The sequence below is a fragment of the Physeter macrocephalus genome, chromosome 14 (assembly GCF_002837175.3).
Source record: "Physeter macrocephalus isolate SW-GA chromosome 14, ASM283717v5, whole genome shotgun sequence".
Taxonomy (NCBI): domain Eukaryota; kingdom Metazoa; phylum Chordata; class Mammalia; order Artiodactyla; family Physeteridae; genus Physeter; species Physeter macrocephalus.
The window spans coordinates 70,366,997-70,391,996 of NC_041227.1; the positions used below are offsets into that span (position 1 = coordinate 70,366,997).

A 25,000-nucleotide genomic window follows, 5' to 3' on the forward strand; every position below is an offset into this window, starting at 1 on the left:
GTCTTGTCTAGACTTGGCTTTTCCAACGCCTGGCAGCTCACTGCGTTCTACCTCACTGCTCCATATCCTCCATACCAGACAACTCCACCAGGTTTGTTTCCTCCAAAGGCTTTCTGTCAATGGATTTTGCCCAAAGGACTCAACTGATCACACACGCCAACCCAGAGAAATACATATTTTTAAAAGACAGCATGCCCGACAGCATTGAAGATTTGATGACTACACTCCTGGTCTTCTGGCAGGTGGCAAATGCCATGCAGCTCCTAAGGGACTCTAATCCCAGGAACCCCCTCTGTCTCCCAGCAGAGGGCTGAGGGCAGCACTTCCTTGCTTTAAGAAGGCTTCTCTGGTGGCGCAGTGGTTAAGAATCCGCCTGCCAATGCAGGGGACACGGGTTCGAACCCTGGTCCGGGAAGATCCAACATGCCGCGGAGCAACTAAGCCTGTGCGCCACAGCTACCGCACCTGCGCTCTGGAGCCCGCGAGCCACAACTACTGAAGCCCGTGTGCCTAGAGCCCGTGCTCCCAAGGGAAGCCACCGCAACGAGAAGCCTGCACACCACAACGAAGAGAAAGCCCGCGTGCAGCAACAAAGAGCCAATGCAGCCAAAAATAAAATAAATAAAATAAATAAATTTTAAAAAAAAGAAGGAGGCCAACGACAGATGGGCCCCTACACCTCACCAAGAATGACAAGTATACATGTATCAATATGAGGATACATCAATGACAAACTGCCCAACAAAGCTTATGAAAGTAGCTGAAGATTCTAAAAAGCTTATATACCTCACACTAAGTCACAGAAGCTTCGTGAGGGTAGAGACAGGGTCCATTTTCTTCACCAGGCCCTAACACGTTGCCTGCACGTAGAAGGCGCTCAGTAAAGGTTTGCTGACTGAATGCATGAATGAAACTTCAAAGCTAAGAACCAAGTATGTCACAAAAACATGACTACTCACAGGCTACAAAAATAATTTTTCTTTTAAGAATCAGAGATGACTGGAGGGGCAGGGTCTCTCCTCAATCCTATATCTAGTTAATCCCGTAGGCTCCAAGTAGAACCCTATCTTGATAGCTGTCAGATCTAGATGGGACTCACTTCTAAAGATCTGGAGGTGGTATAATTACCTCTTCTGGTAATCTTATCCAGTGCCCAAGAAGCTTTTATGAGAAAGCTGACCTCAGACAAACTCTAATTTTCTAGTATCTACTAGAAATGTTCCAGATATGGTATATGAAGTAAATTTCAGAGAGTTTCTTTATGAGAGAAAAAAAAAAAAATGAAAGGAGGAAGGAAGAAGGGAGGGAGGAAAGAGAGAGAAAGAAGGAAAAAGAAACAAGAATGAACTGCTCTTCCTAGCGCCCGGTGCCAGGAGCATCTGGAAGTGAACACGACTTGATTACAAGGGTCGTGTTGTCAGACATCTTTTCCGTGTAAGGCGTCTATTCTGGTACCTGTTGGGTTACTCGGCCTGTGAACATCAATTCCATGATATCCCAGTTCTCAGGTCATTATTTCAAGTCCTCTCATTTAGCAGTAGGTGGTGAGCCACTGTCGAACACGGGCAACGACTTCCCAGTATGTCCAAGGGATGTAAGATTGAACACAGTGCAAGGGCAAGTGCTGTTTTGTGGTGTTTCAAAATGGATATGTCACCATCTGTAAGTTGAGTCTTAGTGAAAAACGGAAAGTGTTCTGCTGAATTCCTCACATGCTTTGAAAATGAAGACTCATAGAGCAGGAGGGGCCCTTACAAGACATCATCTGGACCATCTGCCCGCTTGATAGAACTGCCCCAAAACATCACCAACAAAAGCTTACAGGTACACAAAGCAGGAGCTCCGCCAGCATCCTAGTCACTAGTCCACACCTGGTGGCACCTGCACGTTGCTCTGGTCCAACCCCAGCCTGTCTCTGGCCTGGGGCACAGCACGAAACTGGACAGAGAGATAGTCACAATATATTTTATTCTGTACAAGTATAAGAAGGTAAGTGATAAATGTCATTCTTTGGGGGACACACCATCTAAAATGACCCCAAGAGGTTCAGCCAATAATTACATACTTATTGGTTTGTAAGGGTTTCAGTGAGTTCTAGGAAACACACCTTCACCATCTAACAGTAACTTCCTAACGCGGGGCAGGTACATTTGAAACCACTGTGCCAGGAGGCCCAGGTTCAAACCTGGACAAAATAACCTTGCCAAGCTTTCATGTCATCATATAGGCCCGTCCCGCAGGGTTTTTGTGCTAAAGCACCTGCCTACTAGTCCTCGATAAATATTAAATATTACTATCTCTGCTTCAGAGGCACAGGGGGAGGGCTGAGGACCATTAAGTGCATATTTCTTCATTAAGAGAAGAAAGCAGCCATTTAACTACTGGCAAAATCATCTCCCTAACAATAAAATGTTTTATCTCTTGCTCCTTTCTTTTTCTTTTATTGGCAGGCGAACTCACATTTGCAGGTTCCTCCTGGAGGACCAGGGCCTTATCTGCGTGTCATCTGGAAGGCACTGGTAGAGATTACTGAATAATTTTTCACAATGACAGTGGTTTCATTCTCTGAAGCAACTGCCCCCAAACCAATGACCTGGCATTTCTAAGACCGGGGAAGAGGGTGCAGGAGGGCACGTCACAGGGGCCAAGCACCCAACCCCAGAGATGCTGCACGAGCGGTCACTGGGGCCATTTTCTAGACTGAAGCCTTTCCCCTGGTGTGTGAATTGGCTGACCAGCCTCTTCAAAGGTGTGGCTCTGTCCAGAGCTTAATCAACCAGGATAATCAGCCAAAGGTGACTGGGTGTGTGGCACATAGACACTGGGAAGAATACAGGGGAAGACATTTTCACTGCAAAACTCTTACAGTTTTATATGAAGGAATTTGCAGATCTCATCTCTCCTGCCTGCTTGGCCTTAAAAAAAAGGAAAGAAAATGGGAAAATGGGGTGAAATGCCACTTTTGCCCCTCCTTCTACTCTAATCCGTGCCTGTGATCCCCAAGAGCTTCTACACTTTCTGTTCTTCAAAAACAAAAGAAACAGAAAAAGAGAAGTGTGTAGAAATATTCTATGCGGATATAACTAGCTTTAAAGAAATAAGTATGTAAAATTTCTGATTGACAGACGAATGCTTAGAGGTAGAATAACAGGCTTCATGACACAGGTCTTTGCTTTATCAGAGGATTCGCTTTTTCTGAGCCCACATCCTATGTGAATTTAAACTAGGGCACAGACGACTCAAACCTGCACGTCATGTGACTTTTTGTGGATGCATCCTTTTCTAAAACAAGGCACATTTGATATCGTATATTAATGCATACATGTGGAACGTAGAAAAATGGTACAGATGAACCGGTTTGCAAGGCAGAAATAGAGACACAGATGTAGAGAACAAACGTATGGACACCAAGGGGGGAAAGCGGGGCGGGGGATGAATTGGGAGATTGCGATTGACATGTATACACGAATATGCATAAAATAGATAATGAATAAGAACCTGCTGTATAAAAAAAATAAAATTAAAAAAAAAAGATAAAACAAGGCACATTTGAGAGGGCTCAGCTGGGGACAAATGACAGAAGTCGTGAGGCCACGTGTGGGCTACCCAGTACACAAACATCCTGACCCACAAGGAACTCCCAGCACCAGGGTTCTCTGTTGACTGAGTTCAAGAAGCAGTGACTCTAATTACTACCCAGCCACCGAAGGGCTCCTGGGACAAACTGAGAACTGAAGTGCATTCAGGAAATATCCTAATGCTTTAACCTCCCTGCATACTTTTGAAACACCTTCTTCCATGAGACCAAGGGTGACCTCAAGAGTGTTGGTAACATATTACTACACACACACAGTGCCAACACCAAACAAACACGAATGCGTGGTGTCGTGACACCCTGATCCTCCTGGGAGAGGATCCACTTGTAGAACAAGAACCAAAACGTCCCATCGTTAATCCTTAGCAAGCTGTAAAGTAAAGCTTTCAGATGAGGACATTGGGCTTGGGGTCCGATGGACCAGGGGTCAAGTCCTGGCCATGCCATCATCTAATCTGTGACACTAACCGAGTCGTGACTTAGAGCCTGGGTTTCCTCGCCTGCAAGTCTGAGCAGGCACTCTGTAAGTCCGATGGCCTGGCACAAGTGGAACGCCGCTGGGCTTGTCATCGTGGGGCAGAGGGCCTTGCAGGACCAAGGGTTTGCTTTACGCCCCTCTGCTCTGAAATCCTCTTTGCCCCAGCACTCCATATTCAAGCTATGGCGCGAGGGTAAGGAGAAACCGCCGGGGAGCCCCGAGGACTCGCCTTGTAGTCTCGGGTGCCCTGAGAGAGGCACCTGCCCTGGGGGGTTGGGAGCCACCTGGCACTGCCACCACGGGATCTGCTAATGGGGAATCAGAGGCTATTCAGGGACACCTGCACACTCCTTAACTACCCGTGACCTACAGCGAATCACACTCTCCACGCGCTCACAGAGTATCCTAAACACCTTTACAACCACTGATAAACAGTGGAGGCAAGTGCTCTTTTTCCAGATGAGGAAACAGAAGAATCACTTCATCTTTCCAGGGCCAGGAGGGAGCACACTCTTGAAAGAAAGCCCGGGCTTCTTCCTTCGTTTCTGAAAGAGGTGACAAGCTGTTTACTTTTTATTTATTTATTTATGTAGGCCATGTCGCAGCAGGTGGGACCTTAGTTCCTCGATCAGGGATCGAACCCATGTCCTCCGCAGTGGAAACACGGAGTCCTAACCATTGGACCGCCAGGGGGTTCCCAGAAATCCCGGGCTTCTGAGTTCCCCTCTTACAGGGATGGGTAACCCGTAAAACACGAGTGTGCGGGGAAGGCCCACTGAGGACTTCCTTTCTCCTCTCTGCTTTCCTTGTCCTCTCAACACTTCCTGTCTCCTAAGCAGCCTCTGACCTCCACAAAACCTTTCCACAACCCTAACTCACTCTATCCCAGCCACCCATGCAACATCCTTCTGTAACATGAATTGTAAAACAATGTGAATCTCTTTAGGCGGGCCCTTGACAGTGGGCTCTCTTGTCCTCTTCTTTCACTGTCCCACGTCCACTGGGAACTTTCCCCTGGTTAAAGGCCACGTCCTAGGCTTCCTTTCATAAATCCTAAAGCAACTGCCCAGGTCTAGATGCACAGCAGACATCCTAAGGGATTCCTCAAGGACTAAAAGTCTCTCCTACAAAGGATCTGGATAGAAATCTCTCCAAAGCAGATATAAACAGAGCCAACACGCACATGAAAAAGATGCTCACCATCATTAGTCATTAGGAAATGCCAATTAAAACCACCGTGAGATACCACTTCACGCCCACTAGGAAGGCCATAATCAAAAGACAGACAATAACAAATGTTGGAGAGGTTATGGAGAAATCGGGACTCTGACGGTGGTAATGCAAAGTGGCAAAGCCACTTCAGGAAACAGACAGGAAGTTCCTCAAGAAGTTAAACATAGATTTACCCTAACAACCCAGCAATGCTACTCCTAGGTATTTGTTGATACTAAAGAGAATTGAAAAATATGTCCACACAAAAATCGTACCTGAATGTTCATAGTAGCATTACTCATAAAAGCCAAAAATAATGGAGACAGTACAAATGTTTGTCGACTGATAAATAAAATGTGGTCTATCCATACGATGCAACGTCATTTATCTATTTCAGAAGACAAAGTACTGATTCACGCTACAGCATGAACAGACCTCGAAAACGTTATGCTAAGTGAAAGAAAACAGACACAAAAGGTCACATACTGTATGGTTCCATTTCTATGAAATGTCCAGAACAGGAACTTCCACAGAGACAAAATAGATGAGTGGCCAGCAGACCTGGGAGAGGGGTGTGGAGAGCCAGTGCTAATGGGTAGGGGGTTTCATTTTGGGGTTATGAGACTGTTCTGGAGTTAGAGGTGATGGTCGTACAACCTCCTGAATACACCAGAAATTACTGACCTGTACACTCTGAAATTGGGGAATTTTATTATTGAGATAGAAGGTGAATCTTCTCTCACTAGAGCTGTTACTGAAAAACAAACCAAACCAAAAAAGGCTGCCTTAGAAGGGTGGCTCTCAAACTTGAGCATGCAGCTGTGCCCGGAGAACTGGCTTAAACACGGGTTGCTGGGTGCCACCGCTACAGCTTCTGTTCCCACAGGCCGGGGGTGGGGCTGCGGAATCTGCATCTCTGACCCATCCCCCGTGCTGAAGGCCCTGGTGGTCTGAGAACCCCCAGCCCAGAGCAGTGCTTCTCCCAGCTCCAGTGTGCGTGGTAGGCACTGTCCGATGAAGGACTTGCTGCCCAGCTGCTAGGAGTGCTGCCGGCAGGGCGTACAAAGGCCGGGCCGCCGCTGCCCGACACGGGACAAATCTGAAGGCCGATCCCGCTCCGGAGCCCCCCGTGTGGTCAGGGAAGCCTGACCCTGGGCCTAAACCACAGCTCGACCTCTCCCCCGAACCCACCATTCCTGCCCTGCTGCGTCCCTCCCTCCGGTGCTGATCCTCAGGGCGCTCCTGCGTAAATATCCTGCCTGTTAAACGCCAGTCTGCGTCACGGGAGAAGGCAACCTGTCAAAATGCGTACAGATCACCTGGGGATCTTGCTAACATGCAGATTCTGATCTGAAAAATCAGGGGGCAGATGTGAGGCTCAGCGCTCCCGACAAGCTCCCTGGGAGATGCCAATGCCAGGACCTACGTGACCTCGGAGCACTCTTCTGATGCCACAACGGGAAGGCTATGAGCCAGCAGGTCGGGTGGTACGTGGAAAAGCACATGTCACTTTAGAGGTAACAAAAAGACACCGACATTACCCTGCCCTTCAGATCCAGGCCAAGGAACTGCGTTACAGGCGAGTGTGTTTCAACAACGCCTTTCAGGTACTTCCAGGAGCTAATCCCCTTGGGGCCAGACCAACAGGAGCGTTACCTTCTGCTCTGCGCTACTGTTATACTATGGCTGCGAGGCCTCACTTGGGCAGAAGTTAGTAATCTGCACTGTGCAACCAGCAGACAAGTGGTGACTGACACCCACGACATGGCCTATCCAGGGAACCCAAGACTGAGTGGGAAGGAGGACGAAAAAAATGCGGACACAGGGCTGCGACTGCCAGCTTTCCCAGTGCTTCCGCCCTCAGGCTAACAATGTATTCTAAGAGCCTACAGGCCAGTTTGTGTCTTGTTTCTAAGTTGGATCATTTCACTGAGAGTTTGGAATCTGCTCCTGACTTGCCGGGAGCTCCATAACCTCTCTCTCAGTTTTTCTATCAGTTCAGGCTGATTTGAGATAAATGTAGAGGTGACAGATTATAAAAAGAAGAAAGGGAATTTGGAACCAAATCTGAAAGATGTTATCATGGAAGGAAACCTGCATTGCACCCAACACCCACTAGTCAGAACGAGAATGCCGGGGTTGGCTAAGCCAGGGCAGCATTTCGGAGAGAATGGCCATCCCTGACTCTCTTTCTTACATCATGGAGCTTTTTAAACAGTTAACAGGCAGGTGTGTGAAGGAACTGTGAGAGCTTAGGAAAAAAAGGGACATTAGGAAGTTGTGATCTTTAGTACCGACCCCTTAGGAAAAGTTAGGAAACATGGCAATATGTCATCCTTGAATGTTACAAGTCTCAAATTTCCATCCGCGTTGTGTGTTCAAGAATCTGTCTGTTGTACAGGAGTGTGCTGTGTCTTGGAGGAGAACATAGAAAGGAGCAGCAAGCCAATAAAATAAGCCTGCATGAAGAGGCCATGGTTCTGGTAGAACAGGTGCCGGTATTTTTGACAGCTTTGTTAGACTTTCGTGGCAGTAATGACAAAACAGGGCTGGGGGACAGAGGTAAAACCAGAGGAGACAAGTCCTTAAAATTCTGGACAGTAACACCAGTACAGCCTCACGTCACTTCCCCACTCTGTCCCCAGGCACCTACAGCGCACCCTAGAAGGCCTGAGGCCGGGAGACGCACACAGCAAACATCCTTCCAACCCCGCTTTCTCTCTGTTAACAGCAGGGAATTACGGGTAAGTTTCCAAAGGCCTTGCAAACTTTAAAACCCATGCAGCATTAAAGATGCACTGCTCCATCCCTGCCATTTGCTGTCTCTTCTGGAGTGAAATACAAGTTTCATGGCGCTCCCTGAGCCCACTCGTGATATGGGAGCTCTCTGGAGAAGGTAGTCCCTGCTCATCCTGTTGAAAAATCTGGACCTTATGTAAGCAAGAAGCAGCAGCCAAGGTATAAATAAATATTATTATTTGAGGTGCTGATTATTTCCCAGTACACTCGAAACCTAGTGATTTCCAAATCTGCTGGAGCTTCTCACAGAAATAAACACACTCATCCCAATGCAGGCTTAAAAGGATTCCGAGAAACCTACACCAAAAACAAAACAAAACAAAAAAAACCAACAAAAAGAAAAACAAGAAAATTATCCTCTGAGAAGGGATTTCTCTCCAGTTTCACTGCTTCCCACGAGGGGAACACTTTCATGAGAACATAATAGTAAAGGAAACGATACACCACCAAAGAGGAAAATCACATCTTTATAATTACAGATTAGTGCTCAAACAAATTCCACACCTACACACTCGCTCTGCTTTGAGGCTGCGTGACTTCCGTGGGGCTTGCCAGCCCCTTCAGCTATCAACAATTACGGCCGAACAGTGCAATCACGAGATTTTTGATACAGAAACCCCAGACAGCAGAATACCCTCAAATGACCCTCTCGTTTCATTCTTGGGGAATGTGGAAAACACAGTTCCAGAAAGCACGGATGGGGGCTAATCCCACTGCGGCGGAGCGCTGAGCTTTGCTGTCTTTGGAACAGCCGATGCCAGTGTCAGAGATGAGCTAATAATTTCTAAGCCACACGGCTTTGTATCAGACAGGAATTAGCAGCTGAAAGTCAGTCCTGCTTGGTCCAAGCTGGCACACGCCTTCATTAGGACTGCATTTAAGTTCCCATTACTTGAGCAAGGCACCCACGTTTATTTCAAGGCACTGGTTACTTATCCATTAAATGGGTTTCTTACCCATCACACTGGTTATTTAATTCCTACCCCACGGCTCCCCCAAGAAATAATAAGTGCACTATAATTATATAAACTCTTAATTAAACCGAAGAATTCAATGTTGCCATTACCCGTCAGTAATTCCACTCAGTTAGGACAATAGACTTCCATTTATTACTGAACTCCTAATTGCTACTCATTTTCCTGGTTAGTGACTGCCAATCCTATCAGACAATGTGCTTAAAATTCCGCCATGAAATGATATTTCTCCCCATCAGAGGAAAGGTGGAATCAGAGAGCCCTTACGTGGTCAGGAGTGGGGTCCTCTTCTCCAGCCCGAGGCGCCTCCGGGCTGGGGATTTTAAAGGCGGATGCTCCCTGGGGTTGATTACTGGCGCTGCGATCCACGGGAGACTTACCCACAAAGGAAAGCCGTATCCAGGTAGCCAGAGAACATCAAAGCCAAAGCCGAGCCGAAGACAAAAACAAAACCCACGACGCGGTCTCGGGATTTCCAGAAGTTCAGAATCTCCGGGAAAGGCGCATCTGAGGTCTACAGGCAGGCGGCACGTTCAGCATCGGCTGCATCTCGGCCGCGGGAGAGCCGAGTCGACGGTCCGAGGGGAGAGGATGGCGGCCGCGCGGCGTCCCCGCCGGGCCAGCCTAACCCTCCTCTCCGGGGTGCGGGCACCGAGCGGCCGAGGTCGCCGCGCCCCGGGAAGCGGGCCCGACAGCGGCTCCGGGCGGCGGCCGCGCCAGCCGTCTACCCGCGGCGCGGGGAGGCCTCGGCCCCCGAGAAGCGCGCCGCCCTCCCGCGCCCCTCCCCGGCCCGCAAAACGGCCCGACCCTCCGCGATGCTCATGACCGGCTCCGCTAATTAGCCCAGAAGACTGAGACCCGCGGCGGGGCAACTTGACGATTTATTCCGGGCCCGGGGGAGGTCACCCGCGGTGCGCGCGCCGATTGGCTGCGGCGAGCCGGGCGCGCCGGCGCGGGGCTGGCGGCCGCCACGCAGAGCGCGCGCACTTTCTGCCGACTCCGCATCCCGGCCAGGCAAGGAGGCACGAGCGGGGCAGGGCGCCGGGACAGGCTGGTCGTCAGTGGTCGGAACCACAGAAACTGCCCCACCAATCCAGCTGGGTGGTTTGGAAGAAAGGCTCCTTGTTGCCGTTTGGGTGTTTAGACGTTACAGCCTCTCCTTGTGTCTTCCGGTTGACAGTGGGCTCAAACCATTTACAGCCAGAAGAGGTTCTGAATTGACTCCAACTTCATGGTACAGAGGAGGACACTGAAGCTGAAAGGATGGAGTGGCTTGTGAAGGTGAGTGGGTGGAAAAGCCAGGCCGGGCCTCAGGTCTCCCCGTCCAGTATTTCCAAAGAGCACCCGGGCCGCCCTTGTGGCTGCCTTCCTTGCCGAGAGCCCTAACCTCAGGGACGTTCCCAGGAATGCACAGCACAACACTGAGCGATGCAGTTAGGTCCACCCCACAACCTGAGAGGTTGGCAGAGATTACCTCCATCTTACATATTAAGGAACAGGCCTGGAATGGTTCCGAAACCTTCTTGCCCCTGAGCTAGTAAGTGACGGAGCAGGCACACGAGCTTCTAATTCCCGAGTTTCTGCCACAGCACTTCAGTGCTCCTTAACCAAGGAGGTGAGCTGAAGAGGGAGAATTCCTGGAGGGGTCAGCCGGAAACAAGTGGCCAAAGCTGACACTCCTGCAGATAGCACTGGCCCCTAAGAGGGGCTGCTTCAATGCCAGCTTTGCACCTCTGCCCACAAAGCGGCTAGCAGTAATTCCTATCTGCCCTATTTGGGTGGTTCTGGACATGTGTGTCTTCATCAAAGTCAGTGCACTCACCAGCCCCATCCGTAGAAGCAGTAGCTGCAGGGAGCTTTCCTGTCCCAAGACCAGAGAGCTACTGTTTCTCTCTCTGTGGTCCTTGAATGCACAGAGTCAGGAAGGGCTCTTGCCTGGTTGTCTCGTGTTTAGAACTTGAATTTTAAAAGCTCAGCATCTGAGCCATCCTGTCATGTTCCTGAGCAGGGATCAAGGCCTGCTAACCAGGGCTATCGAAGGACAGGATATCAAAGCGTGGTCACCGGACCAGCATCATCCAGGAGCTTGTCGGACATGTAAATTCTGGGGCCCAACCCCAGGTCTACTGAGTCAGAAACCCCAGGGGTGGGGCCGCCCAGCAGTCTGTGATTTTACAGGCTCTCCAGGTGATTCTGGTGCACGCTCAAGTTTGAGAACTACTGCTCTCAAGAGCTGCTTCCCGTGGTCCTGTGAGTGAGGACAGAGCAGAGGCCACCGTCCAGGCGGAGCAGTCGGCACTGTGCGTGAGGAAGGGCCTGCTCTCCCCTCAGCCACAGTCAGAGCCCCTCGAGGGAGGATTCTGAAAGGAGAGGAGTAGAACTGGGGCCTGGGCTTCTTTTCCTGTTCTGACTCGAAGGGTCATGAGTCTGACCCCATCCTCCCCCTTTCATCGTGACACGAGAGGGCACAGCATCGACAGCCGCCCGGGCTGCCATGTTCTGTGACGCTGCACCTGGCCTGCCACCTTCAGGCGGAGGCAGGCCTTCTGCCCCGGGCCCAGGCGCCGCTGTTTCTCCACAGACTCGTGTGGGGAGCATTTAAAGCAGCCAGTCATTACTGTGGAGAGGCCACGACGGCTTGAGGGGAGCAAGTCCTCAGGATGGGGTACTCACCTTGGCGGCCATGGGCCTGCAGTCTAATCCCACCCAGGGGACTGAGCTTTCCTCTCTGCTCAGTGGGAGAAACAGTCCCTCCCTTGCTTTCCTAGGCGATGTGAGGACTAAATAGCACTTGTGCCTGGGGGAGAAAAACAAAGCATTGCTGAAAACACGTACGGCTTGTTGACCTGCCCCCAAATGATCTCCACTAATAAAGGGATGTGCTGGCAAATGGTACTGGACGTTGAGTCTTCGATTCCATGATCACCAGACTAGGGTCTGGCCTTGATGCAAACGGTAAGGCAGGCCGCTCGGCCTTAAACATGGTGAAGATGCAGTTCTTCCGGGTACTGGCTGCTCTCCTCAGGTGTACAAGGGTGGAGGGGAGGGGGAACAGAGGGGGACGATGCTCTAGTCTCAGTCCTCAGACTCTAAGTGGCTGAGGAGGGAGCAGAGCATGGAATTTTTTAAGTACTATATTCCTATTTAATAAGTCACGTTCTTTAAAGAAAGGAATATTACCAACTTAGATTACTGAGTGCTTACTGCACGGCAGGAGGCATAATTCTCAGTCCTTTATTTGTGTTAATGCCTCAAAACAACCTCTGAAGTAGGTACTGTTCTCCCTAATTTACAGATGAGAAAATGGAATTATAAACATATCAAAAAACCTGTCCAAGGTCACAGAGCTGTCCAGGTGGCAGAGCTGGATTCAAACCCAAGCGGTTTGGCTCCAGAATCCAAGCCCCTAAACTTAATGCTACAGCCCGTGAATGAAACGTTAAGAGAAAAAAGCTGAACAAACAACACAAATATGTAAAATGTATCGACGGCATATGTGAATATTTCTTCTTACTGTGTGTTGGGTTTTCTAAATGTTATCAGTGAGCATATGGTACATTTGAAACCCACATCATTTTAAACTGTTATTCTCTTTACAGACTGTAGTTTCTGTTAAGGGCTCAGCCACAAGGGGACCCCTGAACCTCCCGGGAGGCCTAGAGGTTTGCTTCTGCAGGCGTGGCGGCTGCAGAGTTTTGAGAGCCATGCCAACGGCAGCAGCAGGCAAGCTGAGGGCTGGCGGATTATCCGCGCGGCAGCCAGGTCCGGGTGAGAGAAGGGCGCGCGCTGTGAATAGCGGGGCAGGCAGGGGCGCGTGAACGCAGCACAGGGCGGCCGAGGGAGACGGTGTGTAATTCTGCTGCCAGGAGCCAAGGCTTCCCGTCAGAGTGGACTGGTGTAGATCTCAACGGTATTTTCCCCCCAGGAATGGGTAACAGCATGTCCTGTGAATCAGGAGCTCCTAAGTGGACACGAGCAAATTGGGTCTGTCATGCACGCCTGGTGAGCTCCGGCCCTAGGCCGCTTCCAGCAGCACCCAGTCTTTCTAATTTGCCCTGGAACTCTTACCAGTCCACCGGGGGCCGGGGGCCGGGCGGCCAGGGCAGGTAGCCTCACTCTTTCTTTCTGAGGCTTACAGAAGCAGAGATACCTGTTCAAGTCACAGTGAGGGGCAGGCCGGGACTAGAGCCAACAGCTCCCGAGTCTTAGTTCAACGCTGGTGTGCCGCCCGCCCCACGCTGCCGGTCCGGGTGCAGCTGTAAATCTGGATGCTGAAACATTAACTACGATTCCCTTTAACTCTGGAGTAAGTTACAGAGACGCAATTTAGCAGGCACTCTACTTATTCAAAGTGTTATAAATGCCTATACAATGAAACTAAACTCAGAGCTCTCACAGAAAAGCTACAGTAAAGGAGGAAGACTACACCTTACAAAGCTACATTTTGCTTAAAGGAGGAGCTTTACAGCCACAGCTACGTGTGTGCTCGTTACAGCTGGGAAATCTGTTTGGTTGCCAACTCGGCGGATTTCTACATCCCTGCCACATTGCTGAGAGATTCCCACAGCCAAGGAGAGAATACTTTCATGTACTCAGTTACAAGGGCTTCTAGTGTATTTATGACTTCACAGAAATTTCTTTTCAGTCGTAAAAGTATAAAAGTATGATGACTGGCTCACAGGTCTGGGGAGCTCAAGGACAAGGAAATTACCTTACTACTTTACCCCAGCAATGCTGCCTCTCTCTCCAGAGCAAGTCCTCACGGCAGCCGCCATCACGGTGGTGGCTCTAAAGAGTCCCTAAGATAAAGGATCGGCGTGCCCCGAAGAAGCCCTGACAACTTAGGGAGGCGGCAGATGGTAGGAGCAAGGAGTTTAGACCCAGAGAGATCTACATTCTGAGGCCCAGCAGCCGCCAGCCCAGCGAACTCGGCCATCACTTGGGCCTCCCTGGCCTTCACATCCCGTGTAATGAATGAGAGCGCCATCGCTTCCCACAGGCCTTGGGAGGGACAGTGTGGCCAGCGCCCCAAAGCAGTGCCCTTGAGCCAGAGGGGCTTGTCTTGTCAGTACTTCCTTGGGCCCAATATTCCCTTGTTTTAGGCACTCTTTAGATGCACAGATGGAAGAACACGCCCCTGGCCACTGTTCTGTGAGGCCACTGTTGACCTAAGAGCAGCTGTTTGGGGGCAAGTTCGGTGCACAGTTTGAACACGTAAATGTCAGCGGCCCCTCAGGCCTTGCCTCCGCAGGCTGCTCCCAGTGATCGCTGGGAGGGAAAGAAACGTTTCTAGGCTCTGTGCTGGGGAACAGCAGAGGAGGCAGCTGGAGGGCAAGAGGAGGATGCTTTTAAGACAGGCTTTGTCACGTAGGCCTGAGAACAACTCGGGTCCTCCCTCCCTGAACAGAAACCATCGGTCATATCCCCATGACTTTTAGGGCACTTTTCTCAATGGGGTTTCGCATACAAGGGGCTGGCTTCTGCTTCCTCTCCCTGTGAGCCCAGGTGACACCTTGGCTCCCCACCGCGTCCTATCCACGCAGCCCCACTTCTGCCTGCTGGACGAGCCTGGTCTGTTAATCCCCACGTGGGAGGACGGGTGGAAGGAAATCCAGCCCCCAGACCCACTCTCCTTGCTGCGGGAAGGAGCGGGCTGCCCAGCTCACGTCCAGCAGTGCATGCTGCAAAGGCCACAGCTCCACCACCACTTGGGGGGGGCCAGCACCCGGGAAAAGGGCCCCCCACTGCGTGAATGCCTTTTTATGATTGCTGCCTCGGCAGGAAATGCTCTGAGGGGGTTTTGGAGGACATGGGGTATCTGACAAACGTTTCAAAGTAGATGCTTCACTTTCAGTGAACATAAGCTTTGTAACCCCTGACATACAGATTCGAGTCTGAATATGCTTAGATCTCAGAATGGAAGGGTTTCTAAAGAAAAACTCCAGAAATACCCGAATTCAGGTGTAAAAAAAATGTGCGCGAATCAAGAACAAAGCCAGTGAAAGCAGAGGGGGTGAATAACCTTTCATTTCAAGCCGGTTTCCCCACTAGAGACAGTCATGATCTGCGCAGGACTATTTGATGCAAATGCCTCTCAGAAAAGAGCCAGTGGATAATAGATAAAAAGATTATCTGTGACATTATGAAAAATGAAAGTTTAAAAACGGCTACAAGTCCGATTAAAAAAAATCCTAAACTTTATTCAGTCTTGTTGAAAGGCAATAGCGGAACTGTTTTATTCCGCCCCTGGGGTCCCTGCCTCTCCGCCATTGTTCTAATGTCTTCCACCAGCTCATCAGTTTTCAAAAATCTTTCCTGCTGGTTTCTCTTTGCCAGAAACATAAGGTCCAAGAAGCTATCACAGCCCTGTTTCCTTTGCCTAACGTGACTCTGATGCTGGAAATGCAAGGGCTGCAGCTCCTGCCCCTCTCTCTTCCCTTCCCTGCAGTCCCCCCTGTGCTGAACCACCGGCTGCACACTTGATTTAACAGATGAATTACGGACTCCAGGCATGGGCTTCCAGGGCAGGAGAGAGTCTGATTTCTGTCCAGGTCTCTCTTGATTGGCTCAGCATGGAAGTCTTTCATTTAATGGGCCAGGTCCGGCTGAGAACACCTCTGCTGGCACCACACTGATTTCTTTCTTCGCTGGAGAGAGTAGCAGAGATCCTAAAAGAAAGATTTTCCATCTTCTGGATTTCTGGCGTGCTCACTACATATCATTCTTTTTAAACAGAGCATCACGGGCGTGACCCAAGACTCCAGCAAACACTGGATTCATTTGGCCGGCCATCTTTGATCTCAGAGCTGGCCGAGGTGTGGAAGAACCAACGTGAACACCTAGGCCACAGAAACACGCCTTTGTCTCCCCCCACCAAGGAGGAGACAGCCTGGTGCAGCCGTTCGGCGCGACCGTCTGGAGATGCGCTACCTGGTAGCGCAATTCAAATTCCAGCTCCACTGCCTGCTAGCTGGGCTGACTCAGAGCGCGTTTCCATGCCTGAGTTCCTCCATTGGGAAAACAAATACAGAAGATTATTTGAGTAAAACATATAAAGTTGCCGGGATTTGACTTTTTTTGAATATAATCTTACTGTAATAAGATTCAATTTTATCTCACAATAAGATTATTAGATTGCGCCACAGAAAATTGCCGATATTTGACTGTTTTCACATGCAAAAATGACAATTTCTTTTTTGAAAATGAAAAATGGCCATTTCATGTTGGCTCATCCAAATGCCTACTTCAAGGTGTGATTGAGAGAAATAAGAGCAAAAAGTCACATAGAGTGCTTTACCGAAGTGCCTGGTACACGGTGTGTGCTCAGTAAAGGTCAGCTCCTGCTCCCACTGTCGGGAGGCTCAGATCAGTCACGTGCTGAGTGGCACGTCACTGTACCAGGCGCCTAAAAGGAAAATATCCAAATCAAGTAGTCACCTTCTTGCCAAGGACCACCTGCGCGCGTGGAAGAGCGCTTACCACATCACGATGGATAGAGTAAGATGCACACTCAGGCCACGCTCGGTGTTCTCAGGACTCTATCTTTGTCTCGCTCCCACGTGGAACGCTCCCTTCTCCTTCTGGGGCCATCCTGCCCACCGCTGGCCGCTTTCATAAGCTAGTCAGCAGGACTGGAATGATACCCGTATCTACTCAGACAGAGATTCCAGAAGTATGCCTGAAAATACACATCAACTGGAAAGATGCAAATCTGATGGGGGGAAGGGTTTGTGGGTCCTTTCTTTGCCTAGAACCACAGTCTCCGGAAGCCAGATGGTTCCGAGCTCAGAATTAGATGCAGTTATGGTATTTGCAGGGAAGCTACAAGCCTACAAATACAGTCTCCTGGGCAGAAATAAAACTTCCTCAAGATTCACTTATTCCAGATCTCACCATGATTCTGTGGATCAGCACAAAGTCCTCCAAGGGATGCTAGGGAGTTGCCTGTGACCCCTGGATCCTCACCCGAAGGCTTTCCCTGAGACCCCGCCTTTCTCTTTGTGCTCCTTCCTCTTTGCCGTAGGTGGTGGGAAGAAAGGACCTGACTTATTGTGCTGGTTGGAGTGAGAAGGAAATAGAGGAATTATGAAAAATCTATGGGTAAGAGCTGGCCTCAAGGACACAACAGTAAATATCAACCTGTGAACTAGATGTGACCAAACAGCAGAGTCGATGGAGGCAGATCGCCCGGAATGCAAACAGCCAGCTTTTCTCCTGCTAGATTCTGGGATGCAACCCTTAGTCTGCGTACCAGGAACATCGATGCCAGGTACTGGGCAGGCAGCCTGTGCCCGTCACACTGCCTCTTCCTGGAGGCCCTGTCTGTCAGCACCGTCCTTGAGGTAGAATGCACAGCTTAGTCAGGTTCACAGTAAGGTCATCTCTAGGGGCCGACAGCAGCTCTTGAGATGCCTGACCCCAAGTATAATCTCCCCCTCACTCACACGCCCCCATGCTTGAATGCAATTATTTCCTCTGGTCTAATCCTAATTATCTTGAAAGCTTTTAAAACTTATTTTTAGATTATAAAATATTTCTGCCTATGGAAAAGTAGAGGGTAACATAAGAATAGATGTAAGGAAAACCTATAGAGCCACCATCCAGCTTAAGAAATATATATTTCAAATACCTCCTCACAGGGAGATGCTATCGCTCATTTGATATTTATTATGCATAGTATGGTATTTATACTTTTGCTATACATGTATATAAATGCAACATGTGGTGTTGCTCTGCATGTTTTTTTTTTAAGACTTTCTTTTTGGGGGGGTAGGAGTTTATTAATTAATTTATTTATTTTTGCTGTGTTGGGTCTTCGTTTCTGTGCGCGGGCTTTCTCTAGTTGCGGCGAGCGGGGGCCGCTCTTCATCGCGGTGCGCGGGCCTCTCGCTGTCGCGGCCTCTCTTGTTGCGGAGCACAGGCTCCAGACGCGCAGGCTCCGTAGTTGTGGCTCACGGGCCCAGTTGCTCCGCGGCATGTGGGATCCTCCCGGACCAGGGCTCGAACCCGTGTCCCCTGCATCGGCAGGCAGATTCTCAACCACTGCGCCACCAGGGAAGCCCGCTCTGCATGTTTTTAAACTTTATTTCATTGGTTTTGTTCAGTATTTATCCTTCTACAACTCGTAAACAAGAGATTCTGATTCACTGGGCCCAGTGGGTTTGTGACTCGCCTTGAACAAACTGGCTAGGTTGTGGGTGATAGTGAGAATGACCATATCCTGTAGCACTCAAACTAGGATGCTTTTAAGCATGAAAGAGGGTGCTGTTAAAACACCACCATGCATAAATTAGGACTGTCCCAGGCAAACCAGAACACATGCTCATCTTAGTGTTGGCAGATGAGTTGCTGCTTTAATATATGTGATTAGCACTTCCGGTTAGAAGCCTTTGGCCACAAGTACCTGCTGGGCTTCTCTGAATGAATTAGTTTGCGCCTTTTTTTTTTTTTTTTTTTTTTAAGCAGCAAGTCATCAATGAGAACCCCAGTTTCCTCATTAGCGAAATGGTTCTCTGAATGAATTAGTTTGCGCCTTTTTTTTTTTTTTTTTTTTTTTTTTTTTTTTTTTTAAGCAGCAAGTCATCAATGAGAACCCCAGTTTCCTCATTAGCGAAATGGGGAGTCCGGAGGAGGAGGCAGGGTTTCGTCCTGACCGCCCTCCTACTTGCTGCTCTGTTATGGGCCTGTGTAGGGAGTGCTCTGAGCCAGTAAAATACCAGCATCCCCGTGGAAATCCACAGAGCCCTAGGAGGACCCGAGCACCCTTCCTGCGAGTCAGTCAGCCCAGCTGTTTCCACATCAGGGCAAGGACAGGTTGCCCCCCTGCAAGACCCCCAGAAGCTGACCGGTCAGGGCTCTCCACCACTTTTCCACGCAGCATCTTAATTACCCTGTTTCTGCGGAAATGAGCTTATTGCTAATCAGGTTTTCTCTCCGCTCTCTACTGGTGACTGATGCACCCCTCAGATGTGCAACAGTGCTGAATTCGGTATTTGCTCAGTAAGTAAATAGGAGGCCCCCCCCAAAAAAAAAAAATCAGAGAAGTCAGTAATTTTGGCTTCCCTTTGAAAAAGAAAAACACAGGCCCTGAGCTTACTCAACACCTTGAGGAACCGAGTGTAGATGTGTGATGAGAACCTACACACATTTCAGGTTGGGCTGGGCCAGTGCTACGCCCTGTGAAATGAGGACCACAGAGCCCAGGAAAACAGCAAAGCCTGCAGTCACCGCCACAGCGCATGTCCTGCCACGGTACTCCCAAACCTGGATCCGGGACCTGACATTTGAGGGGTGATCTGGGACTGCACTAACACGGTTTTCCTGGCCTGCCTCTGTCCTGCCTCCGAGGCCGGCTCTGGTGTGCTGTCTGCTTTGGCTGAAGGCTCAGCCGGCCCCCCGCCCCGCCCCACACTAAGATGCCTTCCTTATTCTGGCTCTGCGTCTAGGCATTAAGATGCACAGCCATCTTACCAAGGGCTCTTCCTCTCCCAAACTGCATTTGACCAGTTTCATTTCTGCCTGAAATTAAAACACAGAACTTATCAATCCCAAGCTGTCACAGCATGAATGAAACCCTAGAAATAAATCCAGTCTAATGACAGAGCGATCTGGAGACCTCAGTGGGAAACAAGATACTTTGTTTAATAATTATCAGCTTCTTTCAGGGCCTGTCTGCCAAAGCAGTGGTGTCAGAAGCAGCAGAGAGAAGAATTTCTTTCCACAGATTTCGTCCCGGGAAAGACTGAAGCCATTTCAAACCAGGCTGGCCGCTTTTGATTTACATTTCTGATATTAAATGCAGAGCGGCTGTCTGCATTTAGGCTACAAGGCATTACTTCAGTGTGAAGAACCAGGGTGGTGGCAGGGATCCAGTTTACTAATGAACAAGCTTATCTGGAGGAAAACAGCTTCTCACACCGTAACAATGAATACCTCTTAGATAACAAATTCAATGGCAAAAATATAGCACTGTGCATGTCACAGTCCCATAATTTAATGGAGGCACTTGCAGCATTAGTGGTTTACATTAATTTTTTAAATTAATTTTGTTTGGCCCTCAGGGAAAATATTTTCTTTTTTGTGTCCGATACCCTGCAGCTTATTAACACTGCCTACTGCTGCTCTACGATACTATCCATAATCGCCCACTTGGTAGCCAGAGGCCATTTTTAAAAACAGCAAGCTGGAAGAGGGGCAGAAAGCAGGCTTTTCTGCTTCCTTCTACAAAGAAAGCTCTCCCAGCTTGACACAGCTCTCGGCAGCCATGGAAGCGGGGGCCTTTGGAGGCCTTCTGAGCCAGGCAGGTCCAGGTGTCAGCGCTCAGGGTGGCTACCGAGGGCCTCTGACCGAGCCAAGAGGCTCTTTCTTCCGCTGGCCACCATCTCTCCCCGCAGAGCAGTGGCTTCCAGACCTGACGACGCTCCGAACTACCCGGGCAGTAGAAGATATAGATTACTAGGCCTCACCTCACAGCTGTGGATCCTCTCCTCTGCTTCTCATCCTTCCCACAAAGGGGTTAACCACTGGCTACCAAGAAAACAGCCTCCCTCTCTCTCTGCCCGGGGCTCGGCGATCAGGGAATTCACTGCTAATCACTGCAGTTGTGATTTCTGATTTCAACTGGCAGCAAAGAGAATTGAACCAGAGTCCCCCGAGAGCAGCCAGCTCCACAAGGCAGACCTTGAGCTTGTTAAGCTGTGGTGCTGCCATGCGATTATCAATTTTAAATTAATCTCCCCAGTCTCTTTAAAGTGGTTGCTAAAAATATAATCTCTGGGATATCTTACCATAAGACTTAACTGAAAGGAAAAATTTGGATAATAATTAAGTGCTTCCCTCCGTCTAAGCTTCCTGTAAAACACTTCTGGAGACACGGCTAATGCACCGGCAGCAGGAAGGCCGGCCAGGGGCGTCGCAAGGTCTGAGGGACCTGGTTCATAAGTTACACACTTTCTCTAAATAAAACTTAAACGGGCAACATGCGTTTGGACAAAAGGTTAAAGATACAATGTAACGGTGTTTTAAAACAAATCCCTCCCTATTTTTTTTTTTTTTTGCGGTACGCGGGCCTCTCGCTGCTGCGGCCTCTCCCGTTGCGGAGCACAGGCTCCGGACGCGCAGGCTCCGCGGCCGTGGCTCACGGGCCCAGCCGCTCCGCGGCACGTGGGATCTTCCCGGACCGGGGCACGAACCCGCGTCCCCCGCATCGGCAGGCGGACTCTCAACCACTGCGCCACCAGGGAAGCCCAATCCTTCCCTATTTTTAACCCAAAGAGTTTTGGGAGGGAAGGCCAGAAAAAAATTGTCTAGACATACTTTTGCTAAGCTCACGAGGGAGTCGTTACAAATGGACTTTATAGGGACATAAGCTAGGTTATATATAAAACACATTTTTTTTTAAAGGCAGCAACATGGTGGGACAATCTGAACAAAGGTGAAAGGGGTTCTCTGTGGAAACACCTCTGGCCCTATAGAAGGCTCGAGTCAAGAGCAGACACAGTTTCTAAAGCCACTAAGAACGATGAAGAAGAAAACGAACAGCAATTTATTAACAAACCCTGCCATTCTACCCACACTCTGCAGCTTTCTGCCAGAAGAAAAGACACTTCTATACCTGGAATCCTGGGAAGTGGCAAGTCTCAAGTCTCCCCAGGGGCGACACACTCCGTGGTAGTTTTCTTCCCCTTCTCCTGACCTTCCTGTTCCTTTGGGCAGAGTGCTGGGGGGGAGACCGGATCATTTAAAGCAAGAGCATATGGACAAATACACACACTTTCTAGGTGTGGCCGCAGGAGTTTGAGAGCCCCAGCTCCTAGAGGGCCCAGAAGGAAGGCCTTTGCAGGGCCCAGCGAGGGGGTGCTTTGTGTGATAAGGAAGAAGCGGGGGGGGGGGGCAGGGAGAAGGGGAGGAAGGGGCTGCGGGAAAGGATACAGATCTGAAAAAGGCTGGGAAGATGGACTTTTGTGAGATTTTCATACAACCACTCTGTGCCTTCTGTTAATGATAACCATAAAGAAAACCCCCCGATTTGTAAAATTCCATTAATTCTATAACTTCCTTTCTTCAGTAAGAACAAAGGGTAAAGGAACTTATTACCTCTACTACCAATGAGATGTATGACCTTGAGAAAACTACCTAACATCTGTGGGGTCCCATGGTAAAAGGAGTGGGCTGGGTAAGACAAGCTCTGCAATTCTCATTTCATCATTCTGGGTAAAAGCAAACGTTGCTATACACAGGCCAAAGCTCAATTTCGGTGCCACCTCTGACCAAGAGATGAAAAATTAGAATGAAGAGCTTTAGACTAGACACATACTGTACGAACAACATAAAATACAAGGACTTAGGGCTTCCCTGGTGGCGCAGTGGTTGCGCGTCCGCCTGCCGATGCAGGGGAACCGGGTTCGCGCCCCGGTCCGGGAGGATCCCACATGCCGCGGAGCGGCTGGGCCCGTGAGCCATGGCCGCTGAGCCTGCGCGTCCGGAGCCTGTGCTCCGCAGCGGGAGAGGCCACAGCAGGGGGAGGCCCGCGTACCACAAAAAAAAAAAAAAAAAAAAAAAAAAAATACAAGGACTTAAAGGTCAGCAGCATCGTATCAGAAAAGTTGCCTGAAGAAAAATGGAACAAGAGGGATCGGAAGGTGTTTTCTGACACAGGTGGAAGTTTCCCCAAACCGCTGCTGAGCGGAAACATGGCCCCTTGGCGCTCAGGGTCTACCTTTGTTAGGGCTCTGGCTCAGCGGGGCAAAGGGGCTCAGGAGGGTGAACGAATCTGCATAATAAACAGGGTGCATCTACAACGACGGCTTGTGCGTACTTAGGCTTTGCCAGCCCAGGGCAAAGCCTGGGCTGCTGCTGGTGGTGTTATATAGGTCTCCTCAAAAATCTGACGGGAAGAGCTATGGACCTTCTTCTGAGGCGAATGTACAAGTGCGCAAGTAAACAAAACCTTAAATCCACTTTCAGGGGATTCCTGGGTTCCTTGAAGCTTATCCACAGATCCTGTAGTGAAGGATTAATTACAGATCAAGCCCCCTGTTTTAGGCCTAGACACTGGTACACCTATTAACTCTCCCATTTACCTTGAGTGTCTTAGTGTTCCCATTTTCTCAAGAAGAAATGTATTTTTCAATTAAAAATTAAGCTGATCCTCCCCGCACAGCCCAGCAATTCTACAGGGAGTCTGGTGTGTTTGGCGGGAGAGCAAGAGGTCGACAAACAGAAGACCTGCAGCTGTAGCCCTGATGGCCAAAAAAAAGCACCTTCAGAGGTAGCGCTTGTACCCTGAGGCTTAATTTGGAACCCTCTTTCCATAGGAGACAATTCCTCCCAGCAAATAAGTAGGCATCCCCTACCCCATTAGAGACTGCCCTCTTTCTGACCTACTTCACACACCTTTTTGACCTGCTCTCCTTCCTGAAGAACTAATAGGCCATGGGGCACCTGGTAAGGGGGAGGATGGGCAGGAAGCAGCCTCCTGGAATGTCAATGAGGCCGGGGCAGCACGCCTACCCCACTCCCATTCAGCAGGCAGCCCAGCTGCTGCACAGGGCACATCTGCATAGCTGAAGGTCAACATGAAACCAGCCTGGCTTCTAGCTCTGAAAACTCCACCCTTCCAAGGGTTTCAAGAGTGAAACCGTCAAGTATGTTCACTTTAATTGACGCCGGGCTGCTGGCCGCTAAAAGATGGAAATTTGCTTTGAGGCCCAATACATTTTAGAAAAGATGGCTCCACCAAGCCACTGCCGGTTATTTCGGAAGGCCCTTGTTGTGAATACCCAAGTCACTAAAATCCTTGGTCCCGGCATGCAAGGCATCTCAGAGCCCATCGTACTAACAATCAGCTTCACGGCAGCCAGCTTTCTGGAGCAGCTGGTCATCCTCTGTTATCTTCCTGCTTCTTCTAGGCTGATTATGAATCATATTTGAAGAGGAGAGAAATGGTGCCTTAAGGGCAGGTTTGCCCCAGTTCCCAACCCAGCCCGTCTCTCAACTGAACGGGTCCAAACACCCTCTCCTCAACAGAGTGACAAATGAGGCACTGAATCAGTGGAACTGTGAATTCAATCACTTAGCCTGAATGGACAAAGCCCTACAAGATGGATTCCATGACATTGAAGAGGCTGACTCATGTCAGGAGAAAGCAGTCTACAGACCACTGGAAGAAGAGCTTGAAAAAGTGATATATTAATTGCACCTATTCTGCCCTATCCCTGACACCTGAAACTCATGTCTCCAACACTTAGGAAGATGTGACAGAATGTTCCATCAATAAATATGCAAACAAGACTGCTGACTTGATTTCTGATGAGCTAAGGCAAAGAAGAAACAAGACAGCACTGTTTGTTTTTTTTTTTTTTTTTTTTTTTTGTATTAGGAAACTGCCTAGGGGAAAGAATTCCACTGTCTCAAGAAAAAAAAAAATCCTTAAGAGCCAAACTGTTCATCTCAATTGCATCTGGATTATTATTTGAAAAGATTAATATTTGCTAACGTGACATTTATCAGCATTGTATACAGAGATAGCAAACTTGCCAAATTTGATCTTTCTAAAATGTTCTTCCTCTCTTTTCTTTTTTTTTAAAGACAAGAGAATATACTGTAGGAGTCTTAGTTTGGCATTGGCTGGCAACATCCTTGACCAGATAAGTACCAGGGGGAAAAGAACTTACTGGAGGGTATTTCTCAATAAAACAGGCTTTATTTTTAAAAAATAGAATCAAGATAATATGGTGAACTGTAGACAAGAACAATCTGGCTTAGTCTGACCATGGAACAGCCTTATTTCTTAACTCTTTCAGAAACTGGGAAAAGGAATGAAGAGTTCTGGGTTTTTTGTTTTTGTTTTTTTTACTTTATAATTAACTCAGTTGGAAATCTAGAAGTAGCTTACTTTTTCAGTGCTCTAGCTGACCAAATTTACAGTTGGAAGAAAAAGAA

General features: G+C 49.1%; 1 long non-coding RNA gene across 1 annotated transcript; it reads left to right on the forward strand.

The window, feature by feature from the left end:
- The first annotated feature begins 10,072 nt into the window (after positions 1-10,072).
- On the forward strand, positions 10,073-24,980 carry LOC114487723 (uncharacterized). The gene is made up of 3 exons (XR_003683054.1): positions 10,073-10,339; positions 15,794-17,327; positions 23,968-24,980. It is a non-coding gene; the product is annotated as an uncharacterized lncRNA (long non-coding RNA).
- Positions 24,981-25,000: the final 20 nt, after the last annotated feature.